The sequence below is a fragment of the Limanda limanda genome, chromosome 9 (assembly GCF_963576545.1).
Source record: "Limanda limanda chromosome 9, fLimLim1.1, whole genome shotgun sequence".
NCBI lineage: Eukaryota > Metazoa > Chordata > Actinopteri > Pleuronectiformes > Pleuronectidae > Limanda > Limanda limanda.
This window is the reverse complement of record NC_083644.1, coordinates 4,302,717-4,323,001: the sequence shown is the minus strand read 5'-3', so window position 1 is coordinate 4,323,001 and position 20,285 is coordinate 4,302,717.

The window sequence follows — 20,285 nt, the reverse complement described above, 5'->3', positions numbered from 1 at the left end:
TAATTAATTAATGGTTATTAAACTGTTTCTCAAAAGATCAGTGTCTAGTTTAATGAGTTTCTTCTCCCGTGAAACACCCGTCTTGCCTCTTTCTCTCCTCTCTGCTCACCTTTATGACGCTAGAGAAGCAGATGTGCTTTATTATTCATGTTCTACAGGAAGTGCGGTGCAGCAACATCTGGCCGCGTCAGCACTTGTAACTCATCTGGACGCTGATTAGGGAGCAGGGGGCTACAGCTAGCGTCAGCGAGCTAGCAAGGGGAACGTCACCGAGAGCAAACTGCTCGACAAATTTAAAGTGTGTTAGACAATTAATTAGCGGGGAATAAACAGGTGTTTGTGGACAAAATAGAAAGAAAAAAGGCTGGAGGTGACACTCGTCCAAATGTGCACACGCTGTTCTTATTGTGCACGCTCAGCACATTGACACACACACACACACACACACACACACAAACACACAAACAAACATGTAATGTGCTCGTGTCACAGCACACATACTGCTCACAGCTTCTACTTACAACACACACATAAGAAACACAATGATGCCAGGGACCTCCTGCTGTGTGCTTGGCGTCCTTCTCACAATCAGCCAACTGGCGGATCAGTTAAACCCTGTTTGTGTTTTACAGAGCTGGGATCCTCTGTTATTTATTTTACCAAGGACGGAGTTTGATGGCACAGACTTCACTTTTCAAACAGTTGCTTTAATTAAAAGTAAAATCTGCCATTAGCTGTGAGCTCGCTCCGAATTCCTCCTGACGTGCGAAGGAGGTGGATGAAAAACAAAGAAAGACTCTTTCTGTATTTGCCTTGAGTTCCATTCTCCTTTTCTTTTCCTCCCTTCATCTGTTTTGTTGTCGTCACGTTACAGGAACACGTGGTTCAGATGGAACGAGAAGCCAAGGCCTGCTGCTCTTTGTCTTGCCTGCGGATCTCCATCCGTCTAAAGTCGGCTTCACGTCGGGTCGCCCTTGAGCAGCACGCGAGGTTAAACCGGTCCAGCACCACCGCTGAGTGTTTATTATTATCTCTGATATGAAATGTAATTAATGGGCGAGTGCGTTGCAGCCTCACCGCATGGGGTCCGAGCCGGGGAACGCTTTTATGGAAGATTAAACAAAATTCCGAAGTCACGGCTGCTAATGAGGGCGACACTGGCTGCTCGGTGTGAGAGAGAGAAACAAACACCGAGTCAAACTCCATCTCTGGAATGACCACTGATCTGCTCTGTTGTGTCTCCTCACTCAGACATAAACGCACACAATGGGTGCCAACGTTTTCCAGGAAGCACTTTATCCCGACCCGTGCAATTCATCACATCTCAAGAGGCCCGAGGATTTGAAAAGTCACCGAGATTGTGATTAAGCTGCGAGTGCTTTGACATTTGCTTCCCACAGAAAGAAAAAAAAAATAAGCAGCTTTCAATCTCCATCATTTCAATCAGCATAAAGAGCGCGTGGACACGTGAGGGCTCGGCCGCTGATTGAAGGTTGAACCGCGTGGAAAGACCCCGAGAGGGAGAGAGATCCCACCCACTCGGAGAAGGGAAATTGAAATACATTTTTATCCTGCAGTCCATTATCACTATGATGAATAAACAGACCTGCTGAGCGCTAACAATGTCTCCTCTCCACGCCATGCTGCCAAACACAACCAGCAAGGGACCTGGACGTGCTGAATGAGACCCAGCATTCACTTTGGCAGCCCCCCTGGTCGGTAATGAGGGTCCAGCTCCCCTCGGCACCTCCGACTTCAGCACACGCTCCCTTCATGTTAAATATTTCACCGGCTAGTGCAGAGCTGAGGTTGCAACTGGAGGAGTCGCCTATAGCTGTTGACACAGGAGCTGCCAGAGAAGCCGAGCCTCCCTCAGGTGTGAGCCGCCTGTCAGAGCCGGTGGATGACATGTCCCCCCCCCCCCCAGTGAGTGTTTGGAGGATCTGGAGCTGACCCAAGTTAGACGGCTCATCCCGGAGTCGGTCGACACAGTGTCTCCCGGCTTGACTTTTCCTGACATGCATAAAACTAATGGGACAGCATCTGAAACAAAAGGTAAATTCGGACAGGGCTCGAAATATACTGGCCAATATTTACTGTGGACATTTTGTCGCAGGGTGGGGTCACGAGGAAAACGTGGACAGAATGTGAAGTGAAATCAGCGATTCAGTGGCTTCCACCGAGGTTCAGGTTCGATGTTCCCAGTCAAGCTTTGGACTGAGGACAGTTTCACTCGGGTTTGACCTCCAGGAGAAGTGCCGGCGGTGGATTATCCCGTACGCACGGTGCAGGCGAGAGAATGTTAAGTTCAGGCTGATTCCTGAAGCTGTGGGGAAAGGTCCAGCGTGTGCAGAGGGATACCTGTCAGAGCCGAATGCTACAGGGAATATACGCCTATTGATTTTACCAGCGCGCTCGGTGAGAGAGCTCTGTTGCATGGAGGGCGGTCAAAGGCTCGGACTGATACACTCCCCCGGGGGTCGGCCCGCGGCGTGGGGGAGGAACACACGGCCGGTCAGGCCTGGTGGGGTCATTAGGTAAAGTGTAAATGGGGCTTAAAGTAAAGAGAGGGAGCAGAGAAAGTTAACGTTCGTACAGTCGACTTTGAGATATCTTTTATTGCTTTTGTGTCAAACGGAGGGTGAAACCAAAAATGCATACCCGACCTTCAAATTGTTATTTCAACATTTCGGAATCGATACGCGTGAAAGTGCTGAAAGAAGATTCCTGAGTGAGCGCAGCCGACTGGGAACCCACCGTGTTCCTCCTTTAATTTCTGTGGGTTAAAGTCCTGATTCTACTTAAGCATCTGTCAGGTTGCACCAGGGCTGACGCTGACATTTACAAACACCCAGTTTGCTTCTGCACAAACACAAGGACCTCTGCCCCCCCGTGAGATCAACCTGAGCCGAGCAGATACCTGAAGAGCTGCGGGTGTGGATTTAAAAAAAGGAAAAGGTTAAGTGACACGGGACGTAACAGGAGGATGGAGACATTAAAAGCCAAAGAAACTGGTATTTCAGTCTCTTAATACCAACCCAGGCCAGTAGATTAACACATAACCAAGTTAAACCAGTAGATTTAATTCATGCAATGTAGTGAAGTCTCAGATTTTGGAAATTTGGTCGTAACTCTGCAAAATTGAACTATTTATTTTCAAATGTCTGTGTACGTAGACGCCTGAATAATTTAAATTTGACATAATTTATAGAAACATTTGCAGAAACATGAATATTACAGTCTGCATACACTTGTTCAGCAGGTAAAGATTAAGAAATAACAATATGTGCAAAAAAAGAACGTATTTTTTATGTCTTTTAAATGTTTCAGGAAAGAATCTTTAGTATTACCTCATGCAGTTAAGTATGAAATGATAGATAAGCATCTGTTTGGTTTTTTACTTTCTTTTCTTCATATTACTGAGTAAATTCTGCACTTTTTGCATGTTTTTTTTCAGGTTTATTATGAAAATGTGATCTGGGTCTTGATGGAATAACTTAAAGTTTAGGATCTAAATAAAAAAGATACAGTGCAGGTGAGTTAAAGCAACACACACACACACACACACACAAACACACACACACACACACACACACACACAAACACACAAACACACACACACACACACACACACACACACACACACACACCTTGGTGTCATTACTCTCAACGTCACAAGATGCCCTCAGGTCAGCTACAACAATCTGTTCATGTGTAGCTGGAATCAGGTGTGTGTGTGTGTGTGTGTGAGAGAGAGAGAGAGAGAGAGAGAGTGATGAAGGGAGGGCGAGAGACTGGGAGTGGGGTTTACCACATGACTCTCTTCCACTGCCCTGTTTCTAACACTTCTCTCACACTTACTCTGACATTCAAGCGGTGCTATAACTATGTTATCTTTCTGTCAGTCTACACACAGTAAACCTGTGATTTAACAACCCGTCCAGCTATCAACAGATCAACAGTCTAGAGGAGGAAAAGGATTTACTTTGTCACATTCATAATGACTTTCTGATTAAAACCCAGCAGGTGTGACCCGGCTACTTTGCTTAATTTCTCCAGTGTTCCCCGGTTAAGTGCTTGTGTTTAATGTGCATCAATAATTGACGCCGGGTTCCGAACCCCTGGCAGATGCTCCGTCATAAGATGCTGAGATCATCTTGTTTTTAAACACACATTAAAAAACTGCTGTGTCACTTTATCTGCAGTTTTGACAGGAACGAGCACTCGGGCTCCACAGCGCATGTTCGAGTCCTCGGCTCTGCAGTGGAGTCGCTGTGTGTGTGTGCTGTTCTCCTTCGGCCTAAGGGTGGCAGTGTTGATTTGTCATTTAGCTCCACACAGCTCCAGCTCCAGCTCCAGCTCTTCCTCTCTGGCTCTGACGGAGCCTTGTTCCATAAATTAACGAACAATGAAACCGTAATTCACTCCCGGAGCCAAGATGCAGAACAAAAATCACATTATATATTCATAGAACTAAATATTAACATCAGAAAAAGCTGTAGAAATAAAATCTAATAGATATATAAATACTAGATTATCCAAAATCATAACAATGGAATTATTTGTCCTCTTTTATAATGATTTGGGGGGAAAATGCCATGAGAGAATCGAGTGCCTCTCCCAAGACGCCGTTTCGCTCTTGTGGATAATTGTGTGATTGAATGATTCAGTGGAGATGTGGAGCAGCACAGGAAGTGGAAGAGTCTGAGGAAGCAGCTCGAGTCTGCACACAGCAGGGGGCAAACCAGAGCCTGGAATCAACTGCTGCTCACGGACAGAGCCAGAGGAATCCTGTGTGAGTGTCTGTGTGAGTTTAGTACGAGTGTTGGTTGAGTGGCGGGAGAGGAGCTGGTCTCAGATATGTTCCACTAAACTCATTCCAATCCGCTGAATTAACCGATTCCTTTGACGAGCTATTGAGTTTCCATCAGACTTCCTCTCGCCTGCTGCACAGATCCCTGGTCAGGTTCCTCCAGAGAGGAAACTGGGCCTCGAGCGAAGCCGCATAATTTACACATTAAAAAGTCCCGCTGCTCGGCAAATCAAATTTTCATAGAACATCACTTTTAGGAAGGGAGCGATTTCTGGCACCGTGTTTTTTCCTCTGCGCCCGCGTGTGAGAATTTTCCTGCCGAGTGATTTTCAAATTTTCGGTGTCACATCTGTGACTCTTTACTTTGCCAGTAAATGTTGAATTGAATTTTGCATGAGCGGGCTTCTAAGAGAGAGAGAGAGAGAGAGGGAGAGAGAGAGAGAGAGAGAGAGAGAGAGAGAGAGAGAGGGAGAGACGAGGACGGAGAGTTAAGGGGATATTTTTTCTTGAGAAGAAAAAAGAGGAATCTGAAAATTAATTAAAAAGATATCATCTCCCCGGCACGGCTCGACGGGAACGCTGAAGTTAATTCAAAACACCTTTTGAATGTTGACCTGAAATCCAGCTCTCAATAACAAACTGGAATCAGGACAAAAAACACAAGTTCCAGCTGGTGAAGGTTTGAGGCTCGTCAAGGTTTGAGTCTCGTGAAGGTTCGAGTCTCATGCAGGTTCGATGCTCGTGAAGGTTCGAGTCTCATGAAGGTTCAAGGCTCATGAAGGTTTGAGTCTCCTGAAGGTTCGAGGCTCGTGAAGGTTCGAGTCTCATGAAGGTTCGAGGCTCGTGAAGGTTCGATGCTCGTGAAGGTTTGAGTCTCGTGAAGGTTCGATGCTCGTGAAGGTTCGAGGCTCGTGAAGGTTCGAGTCTCGTGAAGGTTCGGGTCTCGTGAAGGTTCGAGGCTCATGAAGGTTCGATGCTCGTGAACGTTCGAGTCTCGTGAAGGTTCGAGGCTCATGAAGGTTCGAGGCTCATGAAGGTTCGATGCTCGTGAAGGTTTGAGTCTCCTGAAGGTTCGAGGCTCGTGAAGGTTCGAGTCTCATGAAGGTTCGAGGCTCGTGAAGGTTCGATGCTCGTGAAGGTTCGAGGCTCGTGAAGGTTTGAGTCTCATGAAGGTTCGGGTCTCGTGAAGGTTCGGGTCTCGTGAAGGTTCGAGGCTCATGAAGGTTCGATGCTCGTGAAGGTTCGAGGCTCGTGAAGGTTCGAGTCTCATGAAGGTTCGAGGCTCGTGAAGGTTCGATGCTCGTGAAGGTTCGAGGCTCGTGAAGGTTTGAGTCTCATGAAGGTTCGGGTCTCGTGAAGGTTCGGGTCTCGTGAAGGTTCGAGGCTCATGAAGGTTCGATGCTCGTGAAGGTTCGATGCTCGTGAAGGTTCGAGGCTCGTGAAGGTTCGATGCTCGTGAAGGTTCGAGGCTCGTGAAGGTTTGAGTCTCATGAAGGTTCAGGTCTCGTGAAGGTTCGGGTCTCGTGAAGGTTCGAGGCTCATGAAGGTTCGATGCTCGTGAAGGTTCGAGGCTCGTGAAGGTTCGAGGCTCATGAAGGTTCGAGGCTCATGAAGGTTCGAGTCCCTTGAAGGTTTGAGTCTCCTGAAGGTTTGAGTCTCCTGAAGGTTCGAGGCTCGTGAAGGTTCGAGGCTCATGAAGGTTTGATGCTCGTGAAGGTTCGAGGCTCGTGAAGGTTCGAGGCTCGTGAAGGTTCGAGTCTCATGAAGGTTCGGGTCTCGTGAAGGTTCGAGTCTCTTGAAGGTTCGAGTCCCATGAAGGTTCGAGTCTCTTGAAGGTTTGAGTCCCATGAAGGTTCGAGTCTCTTGAAGGTTCGAGTCTCACCTCTGAAGGCGACACCACGGACTCGCCTCCCTCTCCACAATCTGCTGACCCCGCCTCCCACTCTCCTACGAGCTCATAACAAGCCATCGTTTGACTTTTTGTGACTTTGTCAAAGTAAAATGACCAAACTAACTTGGACTTCGAGGGACGTGAGACAGACGAGACATGAATACTGCAGCAGAGCCGTGCACCCGGACAAGGGCACCAAGTGAAAAGCTGCACGGCCCATCTGCTGCGATGACGTGCGGCAAGCCAGAGGTGGGTGGGGGGGGCAACGTAAGCAAAAAGGCCAACGATAGGAGAAGACGATCAAAGAGACACGGGCGTCTTTCAGCTTATTGTGTGAGAAGCAGGATTTCAAAGGACTCGCAGCTGTAATGACTCCAGAAGCTGGAGACGAGCTGTAGGACGTCTCCTCTCTCTCTCAGGTGTCACAGCGCCCTTCCTAATCACCCTTCAACCCAGCAGACCTGCCACCCCCCCCCCCAGCGCACCTCTCCAGGCTGCCAGCTCCCCCCCCACCCCACTACCTGCACCACATCCACTCTGTGATGTGCTCTGCAGAGATCGCAGTGTGACAGTTTCCCTCCACTCGTCCGTCACTGTCTCCGCCGTGATTAATTCTCAAGTCAGAAAACAGCCACTTCCGGTGAGTCTAATTTCCTGTGTAACATGACGTCCACCCCCCCCCGTCCCCCCGTCCTCCTTTCCCCCCCGACCAGCCGAGTCCGAGGATGCATGGATGCTGAGTCTCCTTCCTGCGATAAATCATTAGCCATTAAGGACCTCCGTGCCCTAAATGACTTAAACAAATGAACTTGTCTGCTTTAATAAGACCTCCCATTACCTAAATATGTCCCGTTGAAAGGCAATGGAACAAAAAAAATGTAATGAAGTGGGAGAGAGGTAAGTCCAGGGAATTTTTAAAGCATGTAAGTGAAATCGTACGTGTAATAATAATGTAATAATAATATAATATAAATCGTACGTCTTCTGCAGCTGTAAACACTCGTTTTTTCACAAGAGGATAAACAGCTCGTAACATTTTTAGAAACCGTGTTTAGACCTCGAGACTTTGGGTCGACCCCCCCCCCCCATCACCCAGTTAACCTTTAATCGTCTATGCCTATGTTAAAGGTTCATCGTTGCCTCAACCTCCTCTTCAAGCTTGTGCTAGAATCTGCGTTGACCTTAAGGCACTGCAACAATCTCTCGATCCAGAGAAGAGGAGCTGCTCTCCACGTAGATACAAATTCCTCATTCTGAAGTGTAATGAAAAACACACAAATTCCTCCTTTCCGCTCATTATAAGCTTATTAAAACACATTGTGTTCACTTCCCCCTGTAACCTGCACACTAGACATGTGTGTTTGCTAAGGCTAGCTCTTGTTAGCACTCGAGCACGACCTCGTGTGAAGAGCACGAGACGTGGCCTTCCTCGGCTTCCTGAGCAGGAGGAACACTCCAAAAACATTCAATTATGTCAAGTGTTTATGTAGTTTGAGGCCATTTGGAGAAAAATAATAAGCCATTGAAATTGTTGAGTTTATTTTACCACTTGAGAGGATAAGACTGAAAACTTTGGTTTTGTCTGAGCTCTCCCTCATCCTTTAACAAGCTGCAGATTTACCACAATAAGAGTAGAAGTGAATCTTCAGGGACACTGTGGAATAATAAGTTGTATAAATATGTTTATTAAGAACTTGACAGATAATGAGACCTGAGGATACAATGGAAATAATAAGTAACAATTTACTTTCTGAATTATTCTTCAGAGGCTGAACTCTCTGACTTCTGATCCTTGACTTGTGATTGATTTCTAAATTGACAAAACTTAATTATACTGAGAACTTTTTAATGTATGTGTAATTGTCAAAACACGACAAATGCACAGGTAGTTTTAGAAGTTGTTGAACTTTAATAAGTAACGAGGCCAAGTGTCAATCAAATAGATTATTTTAATATATTCAAGATCAAGTACTAATTCTCTAAGTGCTACTGAAATGGCAACGTAAGTTTCACACCTTCCGTTGTTTCTTTCAGATGTAAAAGTTTTCGGAAATGTGTTGTTTATTCAGTGTAGAGTATTAAGTTGAATTAGTGCTTAAGTGTACTTAAAGCTGTGTTTCCTCGACAACGCTTTTCTTTCCTCCTTTCTACCGTTCTTAACATAAATGTTTAACGTTCAAAGGAGGTTTATTTGTCTCGGTTATGTCAGAGACGGCAGCGACATTAATTTGCTTTAGACGGTTCGATGCAGCTTTCAAACTGATCTCCATTTACAGTTATTAGTAGATTTTCCACATTACTAATTGTAAACTGCTGATGTTGGTGCATTGCCAGGAGTGTTTGTACTGCAGCTTATCGTGTGAAACGACAAGTTCCACAAACCAACCGAGTCTCACACAATTTGTGTTTACATACTAATTAATTTGCGACGGTAAATATAATTTTGAAGGAAACATAATTACGCGAGGATATGTTGTTAATTTAAAGTATTTGGCAAGTTGCAAATACACTGATGTCTCGTTTAAATATTCAGAGAATATCTTTGTTTTCTGTAATATCGTCTTGGTTATATTGGTTATATTTAAACTTAACCGTTGTTTGAATCACATGTTCATTTACAGTTGAATAAAACCATCATCTGGTCCCCGGCCTGAACACTGGGATTTACTTTCTTCATCCACCATCCGCCCCATCGTCCCCCTGGAGTTAATAAATGCAGCGTTCTCTTTATTCCTCTGCATATGATCCAGCCAGTGATTGCGTTGTCATCGCAACATAATTGGGAACAGCTAAGAATACATGAGAGTGATTTCTTGACGTTTCTGTAAAACCTGCAATTTAAAAAACACGTCTGCATTTAAAGGAACTCACACATAACATCATGTGAAATTGTGCAGGATTAGAGGAAATAAAAGGAATAGAGTTAAAATGACCAGGTCTCATCAGCACACATGTATAATTACGTGGGCAGGTTGTCTGTTTAAACCTTGACTTGCAGCAGCCACCGATGAAAAGAAGTTGCTTTCATGCTTCTTGGTATTTCAACAAAAGGTGTGAGTTGATTATCACACATGAATTAAAGTCAGAAATGTTTATTGGGAGAAACAAAAGCATCACTCATAAAAGATTCAAAGAGCAAATATTAGCTAAAAAAGAAGAGAAGCTCTTACGTGTGTAGGAGGAAGAAGAAGTCTTTTTAATTATTCATGATACAACCTCTATTAAAGTAGAAGAAGGTTTCAGGAAATAGAAGCGGTCATGTTTCCCTTTGGAGCTCTTTTTAATTAAGTAATGGCCACGACTTAATACCGTACCAATATTCTTCCTCAAGGCTGGTGTCTGCCTTTTTTATGTTTTGGGTATTTATTTATTTTTGAAAAGAAAAATACCCCGGTGGAGGTAACTATGGTGACAGCGAAGGGGAAGTCATCAGTTCCTCTGGACACAGTGACCGCCAATGGAAAATGAAGATGGCAGCGCTGCAGTGGTTAATGGGCGCTGTGGTGGTGGCGAGGAAAAAACACACAACAAAAGAAGAAACACACAACAAAGAGCGGAGAGGATGGAAAAAAACACAGTCAGTGGATGAAAGTTGGTGTTGAATGACATCGGCTCCTCGCTCGCTTGCACTCGGGCTCCAATTAAACCCGGGAGCCCGAGAGCCGGCGCGTCTCCCGCCCTGGCCGCCGCCGCACAGGACTCGCCACCAGCCGCAGAGATCCGGCCTTATCGGCTTTAATCCCTGAATTACATTCAACATAAAGTTCTGCTTTACAAACGGCTCAGGGATGGAGGAGACACGAACAAATCTGCCGCTCGGCCCCAAAAAAAAAGACTCTCTGCCAACGAGCTGAAGGTGTCTGTAAGGTGGAAGGAAGGTCCCTCAGCTTCTCCACAGATAAATCTGGCTGCTGGCGGACGTCCCCTGATTGGCTCCATTTGCATTTTGTTGTTCGCTGCCAGGAATTCACTTAAAATATATATTTCTTCTTGTTTGAGGTGAAACGGGGATGAGTGAGGGATAATGATGATGCTGCAAAACCTGCCTTTCATTTCATTTTATTATCCCCGTTTGCTTCGGGGGCAAAAACCTGAAACATCGTGCAACTTGCGATCACTCGTCACATTCTGCGGTGGGGGGGGGGGGTAAACGATCGTACCCGGGACTTAATCACTGCATCTGCGTGTTCTGGGTTATTCCAGCTTGTAGCGCTGAACTCTTCAGCTCTATTTGACGACAGTATTAAAAGGGATTATTAGATGTTGGGATGTCACTGCTAATAACAAGGCTGGAGCTGCCGATGTGAAATTCATTAAGCCAATCCCGCGCAACTCCCCTAAACGCAGATCCTCTGTGATAGCGCTGCAGGGCCCGATAGCTATCGCACGTAATTAAACTGATAATGGTGATCGCGGCGAGATTCCTCTTTGGGATGAAATTACACGGCGGAGACGTTGGAACGCTCTCTCGCTCCGTTCTGTTTACAGGTGAATTTCATTCTTGAAGGTTGAGTCGTGCTCGATGAATAAAGATCCTAGAATCTTCTAAGCTGCTCCTTCGTCCTTCAAACTGTAATGGGCCCAAGGCCGTCGCCTTCAAGTGGGAACACTTCAGAACAATAATTATTTCAAAAACAGTTCAATATTGATTCAGCGGTTACTCACATGCTTCAGCATCAGCTCAAAGTAAAGTACAGTTTATCAAAACCAGCCATTCACACACTTTCTATGGTTTTGTGTTCACATATTTTAGATGATGGAAGTTTTGTGGAAGTTGATATCTTAGGCAGAAGAGTTTAATGCATCTTGAAGTGCATCAAGCAGGTTTTCTATTAAAAATGAAACTGCTAGCTCTGACTCGATGCACTCTCTAATAATTGAAGGGCTACAAAATAAAATAGACTATAGAATCGCACCAAGTAGAGTGAATACGTCCGACAAGGCCCAACGATCCTCTCCAATCCAATCGAGCTGCACAAGGTAACACACCAGTCCCATGAATCTGCCTTGAAATATATATTTATTGGGAAATTGGTTCAAACTGGGCAGATCCACACCAGTGTTTATTGGTGTCTTTCTCGGCTCATGTCCGTTCCTTCCCTCAAGTTTTGTGGAAATCCAGTGAGTCGCTTTTGTGTAACGCTGCTTCCAGACGAAGGCAATGACAAAAAACCTCCATGGAGAAACCTAAAAATGCTACCGCTCACTTTTAATGAGGCCATGCTTTAACATGTGAGTCCACATCCAGCTTCCATATAGAAAAATAAGTCTGAATACTCAGACTACAATGCACAAGGCTTTCTTTACATATTTCAAAAATCTATAATGAATTCAATCTAATGGAAACCTTTTTAAAGGGAACTCGATGCTTCCATCATGGGAATAAATTGTCTATTTCCAGTTGATGACTCAAACTCTCAAATCTTGAAAAATGTCATTGAGATTCCCCACAGAGAGAAAAGACCTTTTTGAGTGTGACCCATAGTTTTATTGTTTGCTGACCTTCAGCAGCGGGAATAAAGTTGATCATTTGATAAAACACAGGAAAGTCACACAGGAGACACACGTTTGCTTCCAGTGGGAAACGGTTGTTTCCTTAATCTACTGTCTAACTTTTCCACAAACCTTGACCTTCAACTTTATGATCGTAACCAAAACGATCTATCAAAAGCTGAAAGGTACCAATCAGCGAGTTCTTATCTTGATCCAAACCAACATCCAGTCCTCAAAACAAGTCGTTATCATGGGACTCAACCTTTGTGTTTCCTATTGTTACCACGGTGACAAAGATCTGCAACGTCTGCCAATGGTAAGATGCTGTGGGTTGTGTTATTGTTACCGTGACGATGAACATGGTCATTTCAGGTGGACGACTTGTTGTCTATTAACTTTTCTTAAATGTGATCTGTTTGCAGGTTTCACCTATTTAACACTACGTGATAAGAAAGGATCAATAAGAGTGATGTGGATTTAAAGTGGCAGCTTTTCTTTATTTAGCTATTAAGCGTCTGATTTGAGTGCAAGTACCAAAATTAATTTGCAAGATGGTGAGTTGTTCTGCAAGGTAACAGGAGGTCAAAGTGCAGTCAGAGTTGTGTTTTGGTTACAGAACTCCAGTTTCCAAACTAATTTAACACAAACTTAACTTGAATTTCAAGGGAACCTGCAAATGAAGTTCTAAATCGAAGCTTCTATTCATCACTGAAGCATCAACGAGATGAGATAATTAACCCGAATGTGAAGGTCAGGGCAAATCTTTCACTCAAAGAAAGATTATGCAAGGCTAATTTGGGCTTTTTTTATTTTTTGTATTTAAGTCTGACTCATTCTCTTGAGTCGAGCTAATTTCAAATTGACTTCCATTCCTCACTTATATCATTTAAAGCTTCATTATCCTCATATTCCGAAACATCCTGCTCTTTCATCGATGATCAATATATCTGCACAATCCTTGTTAGTATTGTTATTGTGATTTTTTTTGGACACGATAATCATTTAGGGAAACTCTGATATTCTGAGAGTCCTAATCTGTTTTAGCTTTAAAGTTTTGATTCTAGTCAGATATAATAATATATATAAATATAAAGATATAGCATCATACATTTTAATTTTTTCAACATTTACTTAATGAACTAATGTGCCTTTTTTTAATAAATGCACAAAAAACACAGGACATTGTCTTTATTGTTTGGCATTTAGATTAAAGCCACCTTAAAGCCCTGATGTGGAAACCATGTTGGAGATATTGTCTCCTGTATTCATCTGAATAACTTCACAGCAGCCGTATCTCTTCTTCTTCCTCCTCACTGGAGCAGAAACTTCCATTTTTTTAATCATTACACAAACTGTTTTACATTAGCACAGAAACTTGTAATATTTTCAGTGCTTCTTCCGATTCCACTCAAATTAAACATGCCCATAAAAAAACAATTGGATGGAGACTCACTTGCTATTTACACAGATATGGTCTCAATAAGCAGTTACGGCCTTTTCCCCATTTGAATGAAATCACTGGTTGAGGTCTCCCTGTTGGTATTCATTGGAAATGATGTGCAATAACACAGTTAGTTTCTTGATATATTTAGATTTTAAACATCACCATCTCTCCAGACGTCCTCATTTCCTGGTCCTGACTCATGGTTCCTTCTGTTGTTTGCTGTCTCTGGTCTCGGTGGAGCAGCTAATTCATGCTGGTCTGGTGAACTGGGAGCTGCCGTCACTCCAACAGCATCAAACCATTGGTGACACTCAAGTGACGCGTGAAATGCATGAAGCAGGAACAGCAGCATTATCCGTAAAGCGTCTTAGAATATGAATGAAAACATAAATATCATTGCTCATCACCGACCACAGCACTTTTGCTAGTCATGATCTACACCAGTGTAATTCACATCCTCATGCCAACAAAGGAAAACCATGCCAGGTTGTCACACGTCTATTTTTACATAAAGATCCATGAATTATTCTGAAAATTGACTGGATTCTTTTCTGACCAACATCCTTCCATCACATTTTCACATTAACCTGCTGAGAAATCGGAAACAACAACCTCCTCGGCTGAGGCAGATGAGATTTGAGATCCGCCAAAACCATTTGTCCATCAAACACTAAACACGACTGCAAAATAAATGATGACTCAAGCTATGAAATACTTGTTTTCAAATATATCTGAAGAAAAAAAAAAACTCTGAATGTTTGATATCAAATCCCATTAATGAAATGATTGCACCGAACCACCGGCTGCTCTAGAACAAAGACAATTTGAAGCCATGTCAACCAAGTGGGTTTTGTGTTGGTTTCCTCGGCGAGAAGAAGAAACCATTATCAGCTCCACTGAAGGCCGAACATGTCAGAATGCATCTGTGTTAGTGTGTGTGGCAAACTGCAACCAATCACATCCCTTCCTCTAAATCTATTATCTGGCTTTCTTTGAAGTATTCAAATTAGATTTGTACTTCCACACACTCGCCTGTTTGCTTTGCCTCAAATGTCAGTGAGTTCCTCAAACTGTTCTCCAATAATGGAAGTCAGCAGCGTGATTGCATGGAGAAAAGCTGAGTGGGTAAAGCTACTTATTCCACTGCTGGTGTCTGTGAGCACTTCTACTGTATTTGCTCTGTGCTCCAGAAACTTTCCTTTTCCCGGCTCCGCTCCTGACAGCGCTGCATGCCGGTGGCGGTTAGTGTTCTCTCCTTAAAGCATCAAGAATCGGTGTAATATCCACCATTGTGACCAGGAAGCCCAGCGTCTGACTCCAGCACCTGTCAGGGATGGCGCTCGCTCGCTCCACCTCCTGCTGAGGACGGTTTGGTTTGACATGACGAACTGAGGAGGCAGAAAGTGAGAGGTGTGGAGGAGAGAGAGAGAGATCCAAGCAGAGACAGGCAGAGACACGGAGGCAAAATAAAGTTGCCCTAGAGGCGAAAAATCTGGCAGCGGCAATGAAGAGCAAGTCAGGAAAAAAGTGAAGAGCAGAATCCCATCGACCGGAGCAACACGAGGCAGCGAGGACGGACGGGCGGGGGGGAAGAGAAAGTGAAGCATTAGCTGAAATGAAATTTTGACACCATCCCTCGCTTAACTTTGCCGCTAAGTGCTTTCCAATCTTTGACTGCAGTCGTTTGCTTGTTACCTCATGAATTCAGTTTGTGATACACACTCACAAAGACGAAGAAGAAGTCTTTATCAACTGTGGTCTTATGATCTGATCCCAGGTCTGGGGAGCGTGCCTATATTCCCACAGCCCTATGTTCCCACAGCCCTATGTTCCCAAATTTCTAATATTCATTACAAAATTAGGCCCTATGTTTCTACAGTTCCCACATTTCTACCCCTGCCTGGTAGTTAAGGGTTCACCATTCCGTAGCTGGCGATTTGAAGGAGCTAGCTAGCTTCTAAACTCTCTTGAGCTCAACACTGCTAACCCTAACCCTAATTTTCAGAAAAATCTAGAAATGTGGGAACATAGGTCTGTGGGAACATAGGGCCTAATTTTCAAAATTGTCAGTGAAAAAAAAATCCTTAGAAATATGGGAACATAGGGCTGTGGGAACATAGGGCTGACCCCCAGGTCTGACTCTTACCACCTCTGTTGTGGAGATTTGGAAAACAAAAACTTTGATGCTAAATGAATGTTGCTAATCAAAGGGGGGGCATTTCCACAGGGGATATTTGCATAACTCAAACTTAACAAATAATCCGTTAAATGCTTGTGACCAGTTTTATCATGAATGCTTTGGAATCACTTTGGCATGCGACCAAACCAGAGGTTTACACATTTCGCCCATTTGGCCGATTCCATTCCAGAGTTCTAAGGGTTGTTTCTTTGGTCGAGCCACACCTCTCCACAAAATATCATACAAATATGAATTGCAATTTTCCTTTTAAATCGCTGACGGAAGAAGAAGCAGAAATAAAAACAACCTTTTGTGGCGCGAGAAAAAAGATGTAATTTTGCAAATTGTTCTCCACATTTGCTCATAGCTACAGATGTGTTTTCACCATTTGGATGACGTTAGTGTAAACATCTAAAAAAAAGATATATCTGCTGATAATGTTCTATTGGAATTCTCTTATAATATTTTCATTTAGATGAGATGGATAGAATCATGGTTTCACTGGAACCCTTTTAATATTTGCTTATAAAAAAATGTCATTAAATCCTTGAGCTTCCATTTGCCAGTCAAGTCACATGTACTTCACTATGTACAAAAAAGAGAGAGCAACTCTATTGACAGTCAAGGATATATAGCTTTTGCCATATTGATGTTCTGACACGATTAATATGAACTGAGCTTGATGATCATTTTGAGAAATCTGCTAATAAACAGACAGCTTGGTGAAAAAACAACAACAACAGGTTATGAGCCTGAATAAGAAAACGTCAAGCAAACATATACTTTTTTAATTAAAACAAGCTCCTGATCTGAATCATATGAATCAGCATCATTTTGCTGATTGAGCAGAGTCGGGCAAACAAAGGCCTGAAGGTCCAGAAATGACCTTCTTTCCCCCCCCTCTCTTTCCACTCTACCACAAACACATGGGAGCAGAGATTGGTGGACAAGTGGCTGCTCCTGAGAGAGAACGAGTCCCGTGACCCTGAGAGAAGGGTGAGCGCTCTGTCTCAATTCCCCCCCGCTCCGTTTCAGGCTTATTACACAGTTATCTCCACAAGTTTCCTCCGGCCGGGGAAGAGCATCGCCAGCGTTTTCAGCTCCAGCCCCCCGTAAAGGAGGAGAGAGGAAGCTAGACCCTCCGCTTTAGTATGATTTATTACCCCCCCCACACACACACACACACATACACACTCAATCACCAACACACAAACACACACTTAAGGTTTGCTCCTGTTACGTCTGTTTATCTGTCTCGTGTTGTTCCCTCTTTGTCGGCTGGTAATCTTCATCCTTTGATAACGAACCTGCGAGCGGCTCCTCGTGGCTTCACGCTGGATCCGGCGAGGTGTGTGGCGGGCGGGGGGGCGGTTGTTGGTTTCTGTTCTGATGCATCGGGCAGATTATTGTAACGTGACTGCACGAGTGTGCGTCCGACACGAGGGATTGAAAGCGAGTTGAGTTCAAATCCTGGACTAAAGCGAGACGGCTGCTTTCCAAACACAGAGGCCAGCGGCGGGACAATTGTTTTTTCTGTCAAAGGGAGAAACACAGAATATGCATCTTGAATTTCTGAATATCACTTCCCAGGCAGAGAAACAGAAAAATAAGCATGGATGAACTCCCCCATGAATACCAATCAGGAAGTGTTTTCATGGCGGCGCAACTTCACGACTGGAACAGATTCTCCGCTCAAAACAATCGGGTCAAGGTGGATTATGAAGGATATTGATGTTTTTCCAGGTGCCACGATTGTCATTATGTTTTCCTCTGGCATCTGAATTGTGAAGCATGAAGATGAGTAATAAGTGGTGGAAAGAAACCAAATGAATCTCCCCACGTTCTGAAAGATGTGAGGGATGCACACAGCTAGCTATGCTCTATTTCATGGATTGTCACGCTAAGATAATAGAAGTTTAGATTAACGTCACAGATTCGTTCTAGAGGCACAAAAAGGAAAAGCATACGTCGAGCGCTAATGTACTTTCCTCTTATCCCTTCTCTAGTAGCTGCAGAGGGAGGTTAGCCGCTGAGTGGATCTGCCATCTGCACATGTGTCAGTGGTAATTAAGCTCACACTGGTGGAAGGCTTATTCCAAGATATTGGTGTAGAAGTCTTGACTTTGCTCTAATTATAGTCGTTCACTCTTACATGGTTATGTAACGTCTAAATCTGCCCTTTAACCCCGGCTCCACTGGCCTGCAGTGTAAGAGTGGGTGTGTTTCTGATTAATAAAAAGTGTTGCAGGGCTAATTTCTTCTCCATTAGTTTGACAAGAATAAGGACTGACGTGGATTCAGGGCTAAAAGTTAGCAACAGTCAGTCGCACCTGCTGACCAGTGCTGCCCAGAGCAAAGCTTTTAATCTGGAGCTGTAATAATGTGGAGGAGTGAGAAGTGCACGGGAAGATTGATGGTGTTTCAATATGCAGCAACCTGCAATGTCAATGTTAAGATATGTTTTAAATTAAATTCCTTACATTTGCATGATTTAGGATATCATTTTATATCTATATGAAGTCTTGCCTTTTGAATTTAGAGTCATATTATTTCTATTCTGTTGAATATGCACAAGATGCCTTTTGTTCATGTCTCAAGATGTTTATATAATATATATATATATATATAATCGTAAGAACATGTTTTCTTGTGACGGATTTAAAAGTTTGACTGAACTTGAGCTGAAACTTTCACTGATTGTAGCATTTTAATATAATGGTCCACAGCTCTATTCCTTAAATGGGTCAAGAGGCCTTGTGCTACATGTGTGCGCTGCTTCGAGATTTAATGATACCGGCTGTTTTATTTTTGTTACTTTCTTTTGCCAAAGTTTTCCAATGAAATGTCCCTGTGCTTGTTGAAAGACCACGGATCCTTGAATACTTTGTGAAAAGATAGATCCGGCCTGTCCCTTGTCTCGAGACGTTTATGAATGACCTTCTACTTATGTTAAAAAATGGGTTGTCTTAAATTGTTTGAACAAATGAATTCTGAAATGGTCCTTGAAGCCCTTCACCGTCTTCTGCAAGGATACGGAGAACATGAGGTAACTGGCTCCGCTCCAACTAGTGTTTGGTGGATCTGTTATCCGTCCACATTAAATCCGTCTGTGTCGATAAACCAGTGGACGGACTTTGATGGATATGATGCAAAAAAACCATTCAGATCTTCTACTGGTAAACAACCACAGAGCAGGAAGCTGATTGTTGATTCTCTTGTTGTTCAGATAACAAGAGAGAGGGAGGTTGAAGCGAGAAACCTTTAGATGTGCGATAACGCTCACATCTCAAAGTGATTGCCATGGTTACCGATAAAAGCTCCCCCCTCCCCATAAAGACAGTAATGGCTGTGTTACATTACCAGACTGTGAAGCTGAGGACATGATGTGCTTTAGTGGCTTTTCCTCAACTTTTACAGATCAAGCACAATGCCAGCGTGTTCTCTGATACGGTTCTCGACAGCGACGGCGTTGACTTATTGTTCGTAATGAAACTTCGCGCCATAAAAGCTAGCTGGGCGAGAGATGTAATGTGTCTTTTGTTGTTGTGCTTTGACTGTGCAGTGTGTCCACTGGGAGAATGAGACGGGTGGTTTGAAGATGGAAAGCACTCATCGCTCCCATGGCTGCTACTCGGCAGTGGTTGTACATCTGATGTGTAGGCTAACGGCTAATTAACCTACAAATCTACATGTGTTTAGTACGTAAAATGTAAAACAGGACATTATTTAAAAAAAGATGCACTTCTGGTCTTTTCCAACATCTTTCCGCCTTGTGAAGGTGCTGCTTGAAGCTGTCTCGATGGGGATGTTATCAGCTGGAGGGTTCAGGGAACACGTGACAGGTTGCCATGGAATCTCAAGAAACCCAAGGTATGTACGGTAGATTCACATCGTACATTTAAAATCACTTCTTCACTCTATATTATCTGTCACTCTAACCCCATAGAGCCTGGAGGTGGATTATAGATATCGGCTGTTCTCCCAGATGAGCTGTCCTCAAGGGGCCTGGACCTAACAGCACCATTACCTGGAGGCAGATTTTTCCCGAACCCAAAGTGCAGGCGTGTCCACTTTCTTCACCTCGTCTCCACTTTAGTTGCAGATTTTTTTTTTTAAATATATCCTCAGCCAGGCCTGACATGCAGGTTTCACTGAGGTGGAAAGAATAGCAATCCTGAAATCAGCAAGAGAGTGCGACAAAATGAGTCATGGATCTTACTCAGATATCTCGAAGGTGCCGTCGCACTCGGGTCTGTCGAGGCGACTTTCACTCCCGGCCTGATCCGTGATGGATCTCTCCCTGAATGACTGCTGAACATGCAAAATGCCGGTCGGGGGGGACGGGGACGTTTCACTTCAGTCGGGAGGATGCTCTGACTGTCACAGCCTTTATTCTGCCTGCTGGAGAAATATTTCCGCACTGCATTACATCTACATTTAGACACTTAGGCACGGAAATGGGAAA